Raw genomic sequence first — 15721 nt, 5'->3', positions numbered from 1 at the left:
AAGTCGCCGATCTCCAAGAAAATCTGAAGTGCCAACAAGCTGAAACCTCCAAAGCAAAAGAGGAATTAACCAGCGCTTTAAGCGCCATGGAACAGCTTAAGAAGGGCTTCAAGAAGAAGTGGGCGGATTGGGCCACTGAAAAATCCGCTTTAACCAAACGAGCAGAAGATGCCGAGGCTGCACTGAAACCGGTGGTGGATGAACTGACCAGCATAAAGCGGCAAGGTCATGCCATGACCGCTGCTATCTTTGTTAAGCTGGTTTGATTTCTGGATTGATTCGGCCGTCTTATAGAGATGCCGGTTTGTTAACCCTTTGTAATATTTCAGGGACACGCATTGGTCACTTGGGGTCAGATGTGCGGAAGAAATTGAAAGCCGCCTACACCTTGACCAAACAACTGTACACTAGTGCACAGCGAATCATCTCTGCTGCATCCCACAACAATCCGGCGCCCACTTTGATTCAGGACACTCTGAAGAGACTGTCGATGCTTCCTGCCCGGGTTGAAGAGCTGAAGAAATCTGCTGCTCGAACCGGTGCAATCAACGCCTTAATCCGGGCAAAAGCTTGGGTGCCGGATTTTGATCCTGTTGAAGCGGCTCAGGGCTATCCCATCTTGAAGGAAGATGGGTCAGAGTTTAGTGAAGCGGATCTGCGAGCAATAAACCGGGAGGTGCATCCGCTAGCTTGTCAATTGGTTGAAGAAGCAGACTTGTCTCATTATCAAGCCCAATATGACAACCAAAACAAGCGAGTAGTTGCACCCATCCCTGAAGTGGAAAACCTTATCCCTCCAATCCATAAGCATACTTACGCTCCCAATATTGAACCGTAGTTGCTGATCCATGATGAAGCTGTCTTTCAAGCATTAATGGGAATCGACTGGACAACTATTGATTTCCAGCCGCTGGGTAGAGAAGTTGAAGTTGAAGCGGCACGGGATGACCCACAACCATCAGGCCAGGCTGGTGACCAAGCTTGAACCGGAAGCCGGTTTGAACTGCTTCTCCTTTGCGAAAAAAACAATGATCTTATTTTGGGCACCGTGTTGCCTTGTAATAGGCTAGCCGATACTCTTAATTTTGATATGCCTTCGTGCATAATTACTGCAATTTGTTCTTCCATTGGGTGATGAACTTTCCAAAGTATTTTCTACAATACAAAAAATCTTAAAGTGTCACCGCGGTTGTACCGTCAGGTGGAGTATGATGTCTGCATATATGAAATCAAAATATCTGAAATTTAAGCATATTATCAAATCTTTGGGATACATAATACCTGCCATCGTTGGGCATGAAGTTGGCTTGGCCAATCTTGAAGTGGAGGTTTATAAACCCACACTGTTGGAGGAGATAGCAGCTCATGTATATATATAATGCCGGTTTACCATGTAAACCATGCCGGGTTATAATAAAACACCATATTACTGTTGGGGAACGTTGCAGAAAACAAAAATTTTCCTACTCGTTTCACCAAGATCATCTAGGAGTTCATCTAGCAACGAGTGATTAGATGCATCTACATACCTTTGTAGATCGCGAGCGGAAGCGTTCAAAAGAACGGTGATGATGTAGTCGTACTCGACGTGATCCAAATCACCGATGACCAGCGCCGAACGGACGGCACCTCCGCGTTCAACACACGTACGGAACAGCCACGTCTCCTCCTTCTTGATCCAGCAAGGGAGGGAGGAGAGGTTGAGGGAGACGGCACCAACAGCAGCACGACGGCGTGGTGTTGATGGAGCTGCAGTACTCCGGCAGAGCTTCGCTAAGCACTATGGAGGTTGAGGAGGTGTTGGGGAGGGAGAAGGAGGCAACCAAAGGCCGAGGCGTTCAGGTATGAAGTCCCTCCTCTCCCCCACTATATATAGGGGTGCCAAGGGGGGGTGGCCGGCCCTAGGAGATCCAATCTCCTAGGGGGTGCGGCGGCCTAGGGGGTTTCCCTCCCCCCCAAGGCACCTAGGAGGTGCCTTCCCCTCCTAGGACTCTTTCCCCCTCAAACCCTAGGCGCATGGGCCTATGTGGGGCTGGTGCCCTTGGCCCATGTAGGCCAAGGCGCACCCCCTACAGCCCATGTGGCCCCCCGGGACAGGTGGACCCACCCGGTGGACCCCCGGGACCCTTCCGGTGGTCCCGGTACAATATCGATAACCCCGAAACTTGTCCCGATGCCCGAAACAGGACTTCCCATATATAAATCTTTACCTCCGGACCATTCCGGAACTCCTCGTGACGTCCGGGATCTCATCCGGGACTCCGAACAACATTCGGGTTACTGCATATACATATCCCTACAACCCTAGCGTAACTGAACCTTAAGTGTGTAGACCCTACGGGTTCGGGAGACAAGCAGACATGACCGAGACGACTCTCCGGTCAATAACCAACAGCGGGATCTGGATACCCATGTTGGCTCCCACATGCTCCACGATGATCTCATCGGATGAACCACGATGTCGAGGATTCAATCAACCCCGTACACTATTCCCTTTGTCCATCGATATGTTACTTGCCCGAGATTCGATCGTCGGTATCCCAATACCTCGTTCAATCTCGTTACCGGCAAGTCACTTTACTCGTACCGTAATGCATGATCCCGTGACCAGACACTTGGTCACTCTGAGCTCATTATGATGATGCATTACCGAGTGGGCCCAGTGATACCTCTCCGTCATACGGAGTGACAAATCCCAGTCTTGATCCATGTCACCCAAGAGACACTTTCGGAGATACCCGTAGTCTACCTTTATAGTCACCCAGTTACGTTGTGACGTTTGGCATACCCAAAGCACTCCTACGGTATCCGGGAGTTACACGATCTCATGGTCTAAGGAAAAGATACTTTGACATTGCAAAACTCTAGCAAACGAACTATACGATCTTGTGCTATGTTTAGGATTGGGTCTCGTCCATCACATCATTCTCCCAATGATGTGATCTCGTTATCAATGACATCCAGTGTCCATAGTCAGGAAACCATGACTATCTGTTGATCAACGAGCTAGTCAACTAGAGGCTCACTAGGGACATGTTGGTGTCTGTTATTCACACATGCATTACGATTTCCGGATAACACAATTATAGCATGAATAAAGACAATTATCATGAACAAGGAAATATAATAATAATGCTTTTATTATTGCCTCTAGGGCATATTTCCAACAGCTTTGAGTTACAAATGTGAGCAACTGCACCGGTATCAAATACCCAGGAGCCACTACGGGCACTAGTAAGGTACACATCAATTACATGTATATCACATATACCTTTTGTTTTGCCGGCCTTCTTATCCGCTAAGTACTTAGGGCAGTTCCGCTTCCAGTGACCGCTCCCTTGCAATAAAAGCACTCAGTCTCGGGCTTGGGTCCATTCTTTGGCTTCTTCCCGGCAGCTTGCTTGCCGAGCGCGGCAACCTCCTTGCCGTCCTTCTTGAAGTTCTTTTTACCCTTGCCTTTCTTGAACTTAGTGGTTTTATTGACCATCAACACTTGATGTTCCTTCCTGACTTCTACCTCTGCTGATTTTAGCATAGCAAATACTTCAGGAATGGTCTTTTCCATCCCCTGCATATTGAAGTTCATCACAAAGCTCTTGTAGCTTGGTGGAAGCGACTGGAGGATTCTGTCAATGACCGCATCATCCGGGAGATTAACTCCCAGCTGAGTCAAGCGGTTATGCAACCCAGACATAGTGAGTATGTGCTCACTGACAGAATTGTTTTCCTCCATCTTACAGCTGAAGAATTTGTCGGAGACTTCATATCTCTCGACCCGGGCATGAGCTTGGAAAACCATTTTCAGCTCTTCGAACATCTCATATGCTCCATGTCTCTCAAAACGCTTTTGGAGCCCCGGCTCTAGGCTGTAAAGCATGCCGCACTGAACGAGGGAGTAGTCATCGAAACGTGCCTGCCAAGCGTTCATAACATCTTGTTCTGTAGGGAGAACGGGTGCGTCACCAAGCGGTGCTTGTAGGACATAATCTTTCTTGGCAGCTATGAGGATGATCCTCAGGTTCCGGACCCAGTCCGTATAGTTGCTGCCATCGTCTTTCAGCTTAGTTTTCTCTAGGAACGCGTTGAAGTTGAGGACTACGTTGGCCATTTGATCTACAAGACATATTGCAAAGATTTTAGACTAAGTTCATGATAATTAAGTTCAACTAATCAAATTATTAGTGAACTCCCACTTAGATTAGACATCCCTCCAGTCATCTAAGTATTACATGATCCGAGTTAACTAGACCGCGTCCGATCATCACGTGAGACGGACTAGTCAACATCGGTGAACATCTTCATGTTGATCGTATCTTCTATACGACTCATGCTCGACCTTTCGGTCTTCCGTGTTCCGAGGCCATGTCTGTACATGCTAGGCTCGTCAAGTCAACCTAAGTGTTTGCATGTGTAAATCTGTCTTACACCCGTTGTATGTGAACGTCTGAATAAAACACCCGATCATCACGTGGTGTTTTGAAACAGCGAACTGTCGCAATGGTGCACAGTTAGGGGGAACACTTCTTGAAATTAGTATGAGGGATCACCTTATTTACTACCGTCGTTCTAAGTAAACAAGATGCAAAACATGATAAACATCACATGCAATCAAATAATAAACGTGACATGATATGGCCAATATCACATAGCTCCTTTGATCTCCATCTTGGGGCTCCATGATCATCTTGTCACCGGCTTGACACCATGATCTCCATCATCATGATCTCCATCATCGTGTCTCCATGAAGTTGCTCGCCAACTATTACTTCTACTACTATGGCTAACGCGTTTAGCAATAAAGTAAAGTAATTTACATTGCGTTTCTTGATGACACGCAGGTCATATAAAAGAATAAAGACAACTCCTATGGCTCCTGCCGGTTGTCATACTCATCGACATGCAAGTCGTGAATCCTATTACAATAGCATGAACATCTCATACATCACATATAGATCATTCATCATTCATCACAACTTTGGCCATATCATATCACAAACCACTTGCTGCAAAAACAAGTTAGACGTCCTCTAATTGTTGTTGCAAGTTTTACGTGGCTGAATTAGGGTTCTAGCAAGAACGTCTTCTTACCTACGTTAAAGCCACAACGTGATTTGTCAACTTCTATTTACCCTTCATAAGGACCCTGTTCATCGATTCCGCTCCAACTAAAGTGGGAGAGACAGACACCCGCCAGCCACCTTATGCAACTAGTGCATGTTAGTCGGTGGAACCGGTCTCACGTAAGCGTACGTGTAAGGTTGGTCCGGGCCGCTTCATCCCACAATACTGCTGAAGCAAGAAAGGACTAGTAACGGCAAGAAAGTTGACAAATCTACGCCCACAACAAATTGTGTTCTACTCGCGCAAGAAGAACTACGCATAGACCTAGCTCATGATGCCACTGTTGGGGAACGTTGCAGAAAACAAAAATTTTCCTACTCGTTTCACCAAGATCATCTAGGAGTTCATCTAGCAACGAGTGATTAGATGCATCTACATACCTTTGTAGATCGCGCACGGAAGCGTTCAAAAGAACGGTGATGATGTAGTCGTACTCGACGTGATCCAAATCACCGATGACCAGCGCCGAACGGACGGCACCTCCGCGTTCAACACACGTACGGGACGGGAGACGTCTCCTCCTTCTTGATCCAGCAAGGGGGGAGGAGAGGTTGATGAAGATCCAGCAGCACGACGGCGTGGTGGTGGATGCAGGGCGTCACAGCAGCAGGGCTTCGCCGAGACTACGAGGGAGAGACGTAACGGGGGGAGATGGAGGCGCCAGGGGCTGGTCTGAAATCCCTCCTCTCCCCCCACTATATATATCTTCATAACCCTAGTGTCACCGAACCTTAAGTGTGTAGACCCTACGGGTTCGGGAGACAAGCAGACATGACCGAGACGACTCTCCGGTCAATAACCAACAGCGGGATCTGGATACCCATGTTGGCTCCCACATGCTCCACGATGATCTCATCGGATGAACCACGATGTCGAGGATTCAATCAACCCCGTACGCTATTCCCTTTGTCTATCGATATGTTACTTGCCCGAGATTCGATCGTCGGTATCCCAATACCTCGTTCAATCTCGTTACCGGCAAGTCACTTTACTCGTACCGTAATGCATGATCCCGTGACCAGACACTTGGTCACTCTGAGCTCATTATGATGATGCATTACCGAGTGGGCCCAGTGATACCTCTCCGTCATACGGAGTGACAAATCCCAGTCTTGATCCATGTCACCCAACAGACACTTTCGGAGATACCCGTAGTCTACCTTTATAGTCACCCAGTTACGTTGTGACGTTTGGCATACCCAAAGCACTCCTACGGTATCCGGGAGTTACACGATCTCATGGTCTAAGGAAAAGATACTTTGACATTGCAAAACTCTAGCAAACGAACTATACGATCTTGTGCTATGTTTAGGATTGGGTCTCGTCCATCACATCATTCTCCCAATGATGTGATCTCGTTATCAATGACATCCAGTGTCCATAGTCAGGAAACCATGACTATCTGTTGATCAACGAGCTAGTCAACTAGAGGCTCACTAGGGACATGTTGGTGTCTGTTATTCACACATGCATTACGATTTCCGGATAACACAATTATAGCATGAATAAAGACAATTATCATGAACAAGGAAATATAATAATAATGCTTTTATTATTGCCTCTAGGGCATATTTCCAACAGTCTCCCACTTGCACTAGAGTCAATAATCTAGTTACATTGTGATGAATCGAACACCCATGGAATTCTGGTGTTGATCATGTTTTGCTCTAGGGAGAGGTTTAGTCAACGGATCTGCTACATTCAGGTCCGTATGTACTTTACAAATCTCTATGTCTCCATCTTGAACATTTTCACGAATGGAGTTGAAGCGACGCTTGATGTGCCTTGTCTTCTTGTGAAACCTGGGCTCCTTGGCAAGTGCAATAGCTCCAGAGTTGTCACAGAAGAGCTTGATCGGCCCCGACGCATTGGGTATGACTCCTAGGTCGGTGATGAACTCCTTCACCCATATTGCTTCATGTGCTGCCTCCGAGGCTGCCATGTACTCCGCTTCACATGTAGATCCCGCCACGACGCTTTGCTTGCAACTGCACCAGCTCACTGCCCCACCATTCAAAATATACACGTATCCGGTTTGTGACTTAGAGTCATCCAGATCTGTGTCGAAGCTAGCGTCGACGTAACCCTTTACGACGAGCTCTTCGTCACCTCCATAAACGAGAAACATTTCCTTAGTCCTTTTCAGGTACTTCAGGATATTCTTGACCGCTGTCCAGTGTTCCTTGCCGGGATTACTTTGGTACCTTCCTACCAAACTTACGGCAAGGTTTACATCAGGTCTGGTACACAGCATGGCATACATAATAGAACCTATGGCTGAGGCATAGGGGATGACGCTCATCTCTTCTATATCTTCTGCCGTGGTCGGACATTGAGCTGAGCTCAATTTCATACCTTGCAACACAGGCAAGAACCCCTTCTTGGATTGATCCATATTGAACTTCTTCAATATCTTATCAAGGTATGTGCTTTGTGAAAGACCTATGAGGCGTCTTGATCTATCTCTATAGATTTTGATGCCTAATATATAAGCAGCTTCTCCAAGGTCCTTCATTGAAAAACTTTTATTCAAGTAGGCCTTGATGCTGTCCAAGAGTTCTATATCATTTCCCATCAAAAGTATGTCATCTACATATAATATGAGAAATGCTACAGAGCTCCCACTCACTTTCTTGTAAACGCAGGCTTCTCCATAAGTCTGTGTAAACCCAAACGCTTTGATCATCTCATCAAAGCGAATGTTCCAACTCCGAGATGCTTGCACCAGCCCATAAATCGAGCGTTGGAGCTTGCACACTTTGTCAGCATTCTTAGGATCGACAAAACCTTCCGGCTGCATCATATACAATTCTTCCTTAAGGAAACCATTAAGGAATGCCGTTTTGACGTCCATTTGCCATATTTCGTAATCATAGAATGCGGCAATTGCTAACATGATTCGGACGGACTTCAGCTTCGCTACCGGTGAGAAAGTCTCATCGTAGTCAACCCCTTGAACTTGTCGATAACCCTTAGCGACAAGCCGAGCTTTATAGATGGTCACATTACCATCCGCGTCTGTCTTCCTCTTAAAGATCCATTTATTTTCTATGGCTCGCCGCTCAACGGGCAAGTCAGTCAAAGTCCATACTTTGTTTTCATACATGGATCCTATCTCGGATTTCATGGCTTCCAGCCATTTGTCGGAATCCGGTCCCGCCATCGCTTCTTCATAGTTCGAAGGTTCACCGTTGTCTAACAACATGATTTCCAAGACAGGGTTGCCGTACCACTCTGGTGCGGAACGTGTCCTTGTGGACCTTCGGATTTCAGTAGGGGCTTGATCAGAAGTATCTTGATCATTTTCATTAACTTCCTCTCTAGTCGGTGCAGGCACCTCAGGAACATTTTCTTGAGTTGCGCCATTTTCCGGTTCAAGAGGCAATACTTCATCAAGCTCTACTTTCCTCCCACTTACTTCTTTCGAGAGAAACTCTTTCTCCAGAAAGGACCCATTCTTGGCAACAAAGATCTTGCCTTCGGATCTGAGGTAGAAGGTGTACCCAATAGTTTCTTTTGGGTACCCTATGAAGACGCATTTTTCCGATTTGGGTTCGAGCTTTTCAGGTTGAAGTTTCTTGACATAAGCATCGCATCCCCAAACTTTTAGAAACGACAGCTTAGGTTTCTTCCCAAACCATAATTCATACGGTGTCGTCTCAACGGATTTCGACGGAGCCCTATTTAAAGTGAATGCGGCAGTCTCTAAAGCATAGCCCCAAAAAGAAAGCGGTAAATCGGTAAGAGACATCATAGATCGCACCATATCTAACAGAGTGCGATTACGACGTTCGGACACACCATTACGCTGAGGTGTTCCAGGCGGCGTGAGTTGTGAAACTATTCCACATTTTCTTAAGTGTGCCCCAAACTCGTGACTCAAGTATTCTCCTCCACGATCTGATCGTAGAAACTTGATTTTCCTGTCACGTTGATTTTCAACCTCACTCTGAAATTCCTTGAACTTTTCAAAGGTTTCAGACTTGTGTTTCATTAAGTAGATATACCCATACCTACTTAAATCATCAGTGAGGGTGAGAACATAACGATAGCCACCGCGAGCCTCAACACTCATCGGACCGCACACATCAGTATGTATGATTTCCAATAAGTCGGTTGCTCGCTCCATTGTTCCTGAGAACGGAGTCTTGGTCATTTTACCCATAAGGCATGGTTCGCACGTGTCAAATGATTCATAATCAAGAGACTCTAAAAGTCCATCAGCATGGAGCTTCTTCATGCGTTTAACACCTATGTGACCAAGGCGGCAGTGCCACAAGTATGTGGGACTATCATTATCAACCTTACTTCTTTTGGTACTCACATTATGAATATGTGTAGCATCACGTTCGAGATTCATAAGGAATAAACCATTCACCATAGGAGCATGACCATAAAACATATCTCTCATAAAAATGGAACAACCATTATTCTCAGATTTAAAAGAGTAGCCATCTCGAATTAAACGAGATCCCGATACAATGTTCATGCTCAAAGCTGGCACTAAATAACAATTATTAAGGTTTAAAACTAATCCCGAAGGGAGATGCAGAGGTAGCGTGCCGACGGCGATCACATTGACCTTGGAACCATTCCCGACGCGCATCGTCACCTCGTCCTTTGCCAGTTTCCGCTTATTCCGCAGCCCCTGCTTTGAGTTACAAATGTGAGCAACTGCACCGGTATCAAATACCCAGGAGCTACTACGGGCACTAGTAAGGTACACATCAATTACATGTATATCACATATACCTTTTGTTTTGCCGGCCTTCTTATCCGCTAAGTACTTAGGGCAGTTCCGCTTCCAGTGACCGCTTCCCTTGCAATAAAAGCACTCAGTCTCGGGCTTGGGTCCATTCTTTGGCTTCTTCCCAGCAGCTTGCTTGCCGGGCGCGGCAACCTCCTTGCCGTCCTTCTTGAAGTTCTTTTTACCCTTGCCTTTCTTGAACTTAGTGGTTTTATTGACCATCAACACTTGATGTTCCTTTCTGACTTCTACCTCTGCTGATTTCAGCATAGCAAATACTTCAGGAATGGTCTTTTCCATCCCCTGCATATTGAAGTTCATCACAAAGCTCTTGTAGCTTGGTGGAAGCGACTGGAGGATTCTGTCAATGACCGCATCATCCGGGAGATTAACTCCCAGCTGAGTCAAGCGGTTATGCAACCCAGACATAGTGAGTATGTGCTCACTGACAGAACTGTTTTCCTCCATCTTACAGCTAAAGAATTTGTCGGAGACTTCATATCTCTCGACCCGGGCATGAGCTTGGAAAACCATTTTCAGCTCTTCGAACATCTCATATGCTCCATGTCTCTCAAAACGCTTTTGGAGCCCCGGCTCTAGGCTGTAAAGCATGCCGCACTGAACGAGGGAGTAGTCATCGAAACGTGCCTGCCAAGCGTTCATAACATCTTGTTCTGCAGGGAGAACGGGTGCGTCACCAAGCGGTGCTTGTAGGACATAATCTTTCTTGGCAGCTATGAGGATGATCCTCAGGTTCCGGACCCAGTCCGTATAGTTGCTGCCATCGTCTTTCAGCTTAGTTTTCTCTAGGAACGCGTTGAAGTTGAGGACTACGTTGGCCATTTGATCTACAAGACATATTGCAAAGATTTTAGACTAAGTTCATGATAATTAAGTTCAACTAATCAAATTATTAGTGAACTCCCACTTAGATTAGACATCCCTCTGGTCATCTAAGTATTACATGATCCGAGTTAAACTAGACCGTGTCCGATCATCACGTGAGACGGACTAGTCAACATCGGTGAACATCTTCATGTTGATCGTATCTTCTATACGACTCATGCTCGACCTTTCGGTCTTCTGTGTTCCGAGGCCATGTCTGTACATGCTAGGCTCGTCAAGTCAACCTAAGTGTTTGCATGTGTAAATCTGTCTTACACCCGTTGTATGTGAACGTCTGAATAAAACACCCGATCATCACGTGGTGTTTTGAAACAGCGAACTGTCGCAACGGTGCACAGTTAGGGGGAACACTTCTTGAAATTATTGTGAGGGATCATCTTATTTACTACCGTCGTTCTAAGTAAACAAGATGCAAAACATGATAAACATCACATGCAATCAAATAATAAACGTGACATGATATGGCCAATATCACATAGCTCCTTTGATCTCCATCTTGGGGCTCCATGATCATCTTGTCACCGGCTTGACACCATGATCTCCATCATCATGATCTCCATCATCGTGTCTCCATGAAGTTGCTCGCCAACTATTACTTCTACTACTATGGCTAACGCGTTTAGCAATAAAGTAAAGTAATTTACATGGCGTTTCTTGATGACACGCAGGTCATATAAAAGAATAAAGACAACTCCTATGGCTCCTGCCGGTTGTCATACTCATCGACATGCAAGTCGTGAATCCTATTACAATAGCATGAACATCTCATACATCACATATAGATCATTCATCATTCATCACAACTTTGGCCATATCATATCACAAACCACTTGCTGCAAAAACAAGTTAGACGTCCTCTAATTGTTGTTGCAAGTTTTACGTGGCTGAATTAGGGTTCTAGCAAGAACGTTTTCTTACCTACGTTAAAGCCACAACGTGATTTGTCAACTTCTATTTACCCTTCATAAGGACCCTGTTCATCGATTCCGCTCCAACTAAAGTAGGAGAGACAGACACCCGCCAGCCACCTTATGCAACTAGTGCATGTTAGTCGGTGGAACCGGTCTCACGTAAGCGTACGTGTAAGGTTGGTCCGGGCCGCTTCATCCCACAATACCGCTGAAGCAAGAAAGGACTAGTAACGGCAAGAAAGTTGACAAATCTACGCCCACAACAAATTGTGTTCTACTCGCGCAAGAAGAACTACGCATAGACCTAGCTCATGATGCCACTGTTGGGGAACGTTGCAGAAAACAAAAATTTTCCTACTCGTTTCACCAAGATCATCTAGGAGTTCATCTAGCAACGAGTGATTAGATGCATCTACATACCTTTGTAGATCGCGAGCGGAAGCGTTCAAAAGAATGGTGATGATGTAGTCGTACTCGACGTGATCCAAATCACCGATGACCAGCGCCGAACGGACGGCACCTCCGCGTTCAACACACGTACGGAACAGCCACGTCTCCTCCTTCTTGATCCAGCAAGGGAGGGAGGAGAGGTTGAGGGAGACGGCACCAGCAGCAGCACGACGGCGTGGTGTTGATGGAGCTGCAGTACTCCGGCAGAGCTTCGCTAAGCACTATGGAGGTTGAGGAGGTGTTGGGGAGGGAGAAGGAGGCAACCAAAGGCCGAGGCGTTCAGGTATGAAGTCCCTCCTCTCCCCCACTATATATAGGGGTGCCAAGGGGGGTGGCCGGCCCTAGGAGATCCAATCTCCTAGGGGGTGCGGTGGCCTAGGGGGTTTCCCTCCCCCCCAAGGCACCTAGGAGGTGCCTTCCCCTCCTAGGACTCTTTCCCCCTCAAACCCTAGGCGCATGGGCCTATGTGGGGCTGGTGCCCTTGGCCCATGTAGGCCAAGGCGCACCCCCTACAGCCCATGTGGCCCCCCGGGACAGGTGGACCCACCCGGTGGACCCCCGGGACCCTTCCGGTGGTCCCGGTACAATACCGATAACCCCGAAACTTGTCCCGATGCCCGAAACAGGACTTCCCATATATAAATCTTTACCTCCGGACCATTCCGGAACTCCTCGTGACGTCCGGGATCTCATCCGGGACTCTGAACAACATTCGGGTTACTGCATATACATATCCCTACAACCCTAGCGTAACCGAACCTTAAGTGTGTAGACCCTACGGGTTCGGGAGACAAGCAGACATGACCGAGACGACTCTCCAGTCAATAACCAACAGCGGGATCTGGATACCCATGTTGGCTCCCACATGCTCCACGATGATCTCATCGGATGAACCACGATGTCGAGGATTCAATCAACCCCGTACACTATTCCCTTTGTCCATCGATATGTTACTTGCCCGAGATTCGGTCGTCGGTATCCCAATACCTCGTTCAATCTCGTTACCGGCAAGTCACTTTACTCGTACCGTAATGCATGATCCCGTGACCAGACACTTGGTCACTCTGAGCTCATTATGATGATGCATTACCGAGTGGGCCCAGTGATACCTCTCCGTCATACGGAGTGACAAATCCCAGTCTTGATCCATGTCACCCAACAGACACTTTCGGAGATACCCGTAGTCTACCTTTATAGTCACCCAGTTACGTTGTGACGTTTGGCATACCCAAAGCACTCCTACGGTATCCGGGAGTTACACGATCTCATGGTCTAAGGAAAAGATACTTTGACATTGCAAAACTCTAGCAAACGAACTATACGATCTTGTGCTATGTTTAGGATTGGGTCTCGTCCATCACATCATTCTCCCAATGATGTGATCTCGTTATCAATGACATCCAGTGTCCATAGTCAGGAAACCATGACTATCTGTTGATCAACGAGCTAGTCAACTAGAGGCTCACTAGGGACATGTTGGTGTCTGTTATTCACACATGCATTACGATTTCCGGATAACACAATTATAGCATGAATAAAGACAATTATCATGAACAAGGAAATATAATAATAATGCTTTTATTATTGCCTCTAGGGCATATTTCCAACAATTACTCCGTAATAGGATGTTAATAAAAAATCAAACCGGGCAAATAGTCTCCGAATTAAAAATGAACCGTGTTCCGTCAATTGACAGTTTGAACTGGTTTAAAAGGTTGTTGGTTTAAAAAACGCAACAAAAAGAAAGAAATATATATCAAAGAAAATTGTGAAGCAAAGGCAATGATAAAACCGTTTGCAAAAAGAGGCTTATTTGAGCCGATCAGATGGCGTTACCATGGTCGGACACGACCAAGCTCCCGATAGGTGTAGCTATGGTTCAAGTCAGCCAGGTCCCCAAATAAAACCGTGGCATTTATGCCGATCAAGAGGCGTGGCAATGGTTCGGGTTCGACCAAGCCCCCAAGTGATTCTGTAGCCTTAGGCCGATCAAGAGGCGTGACTGGTTCAGACTTGACCATGTCCCCAAGTGATCTGGTGGCTTTCGCCTATCAAAAGGTGTTGCATTGGTTCGGATACGACCAAGCCCCCAAGTGATCTGGTGGCTTTCGCCTATCAAAAGGTGTTGCATTGGTTCGGATACGACCAAGCCCCCAAGTGATATTACATGATGTTTTGAAAAGCTAACTCAAGGGGTAAACCGGAGGCCGCTTTAGAACAACTCCGTGTAACCACACATGATGTAAAAGAACAGATACCCCGCTTTAGCTGAGGTTCCGGTTTATTATATTAATCATAATATATACATCGTCGTAATATGTACATAAGTAGAGCCAATGGCTCAGGTATAGTAAGGCCGAAGATGAGCTATGTTCCACGGCCTGTTGGTCTCCTCCTCCGATGTACGTGAGTCTTTATGCTCTCGAATATCGATCAGATAGTATGACCCGTTGTGCAGATTCTTGATGACCACGAAAGGTCCCTCCCATGGTGGGGATAACTTATGCATATCAGTCTGATCTTGGATGAGCCGAAGCACCAAATCTCCCTCTTGAAAGGTTCTGGTTCTAACTCGGCGACTGTGATAACGACGAAGATCCTGTTGGTAAATCGCCTAGCGAGCAGCTGCTATGTCACGCTCTTCATCCAACCGGTCCAAAGCATCTTGCCGTGCTGTCTCGTTGTCCGCTTCAACATAAGCCGCCACACGAGGTGAATCATGACGGATATCACTAGGGAGAACCGCCTCCACTCAATAGACCATGAAGAATGGTGTGTATCCCGTTGATCTGTTGGGTGTGGTATTGATGCTCCATAACACAGATGGTAACTCTTCTACCCAACAACCCGGTGTTCTTTGCAAAGGAACCATAAGTCGGGGCTTGATGCCTCTCAAGATCTCTTTATTAGCCCTTTCTGCTTGACCATTGGACTGTGGGTGCGCTACGGATGAAACGTCAAGCCGGATGTGCTCCCTTCGCAGAACTCCTTCATGGCACCCTTTGACAAATTGGTACCATTATCTATGATGATACTGTGTGGAAAGCCAAACCAGAAAATCACTTTTTTTATGAACTGAACCGCCGTGGCCGCATCACACTTGCTAACAGGTTCTGCCTCCACCCACTTTGTAAACTTGTCAACCGCCACCAGGAGGTGGGTCTTCTTATCTTTGGACCTTTTGAAAGGCCCAACCATATCCAGCCCCCAAGTCGCAAACGGCCAAGTAATTGGAATCATTCTCAATTCTTGAGCCGACACATGAGCACGTCTTGAAAACTTTTGGCAACCGTCACATCGTCTGACCAGATCTTCTGCGTCAGCATGAGCAATTAACCAATAGAAGCCATGATGGAACGCTTTAGCCACCAAAGATTTCGAACCGGCGTGGTGACCACAATCTCCTTCGTGGATCTCACGCAAAATTTCACAGCCTTCTTCAGGAGACACACAGCGTTGAAACGCCCCTGATACACTGCAATGATGCAACTCGCCATTGATAATAGTCATGGACTTGGACCGTCGGATTGTCTGTTGGGCCAGAGTCTCATCCTCTGGTAACTCGCCCCGGTTCATGTACACCAGG

This window comes from Triticum aestivum, chromosome 4A (genome assembly GCF_018294505.1).
Source record: "Triticum aestivum cultivar Chinese Spring chromosome 4A, IWGSC CS RefSeq v2.1, whole genome shotgun sequence".
Lineage (NCBI taxonomy): Eukaryota > Viridiplantae > Streptophyta > Magnoliopsida > Poales > Poaceae > Triticum > Triticum aestivum.
The sequence above is the reverse complement of the archived record's forward strand: the minus strand, read 5'-3'. Positions refer to the sequence as shown.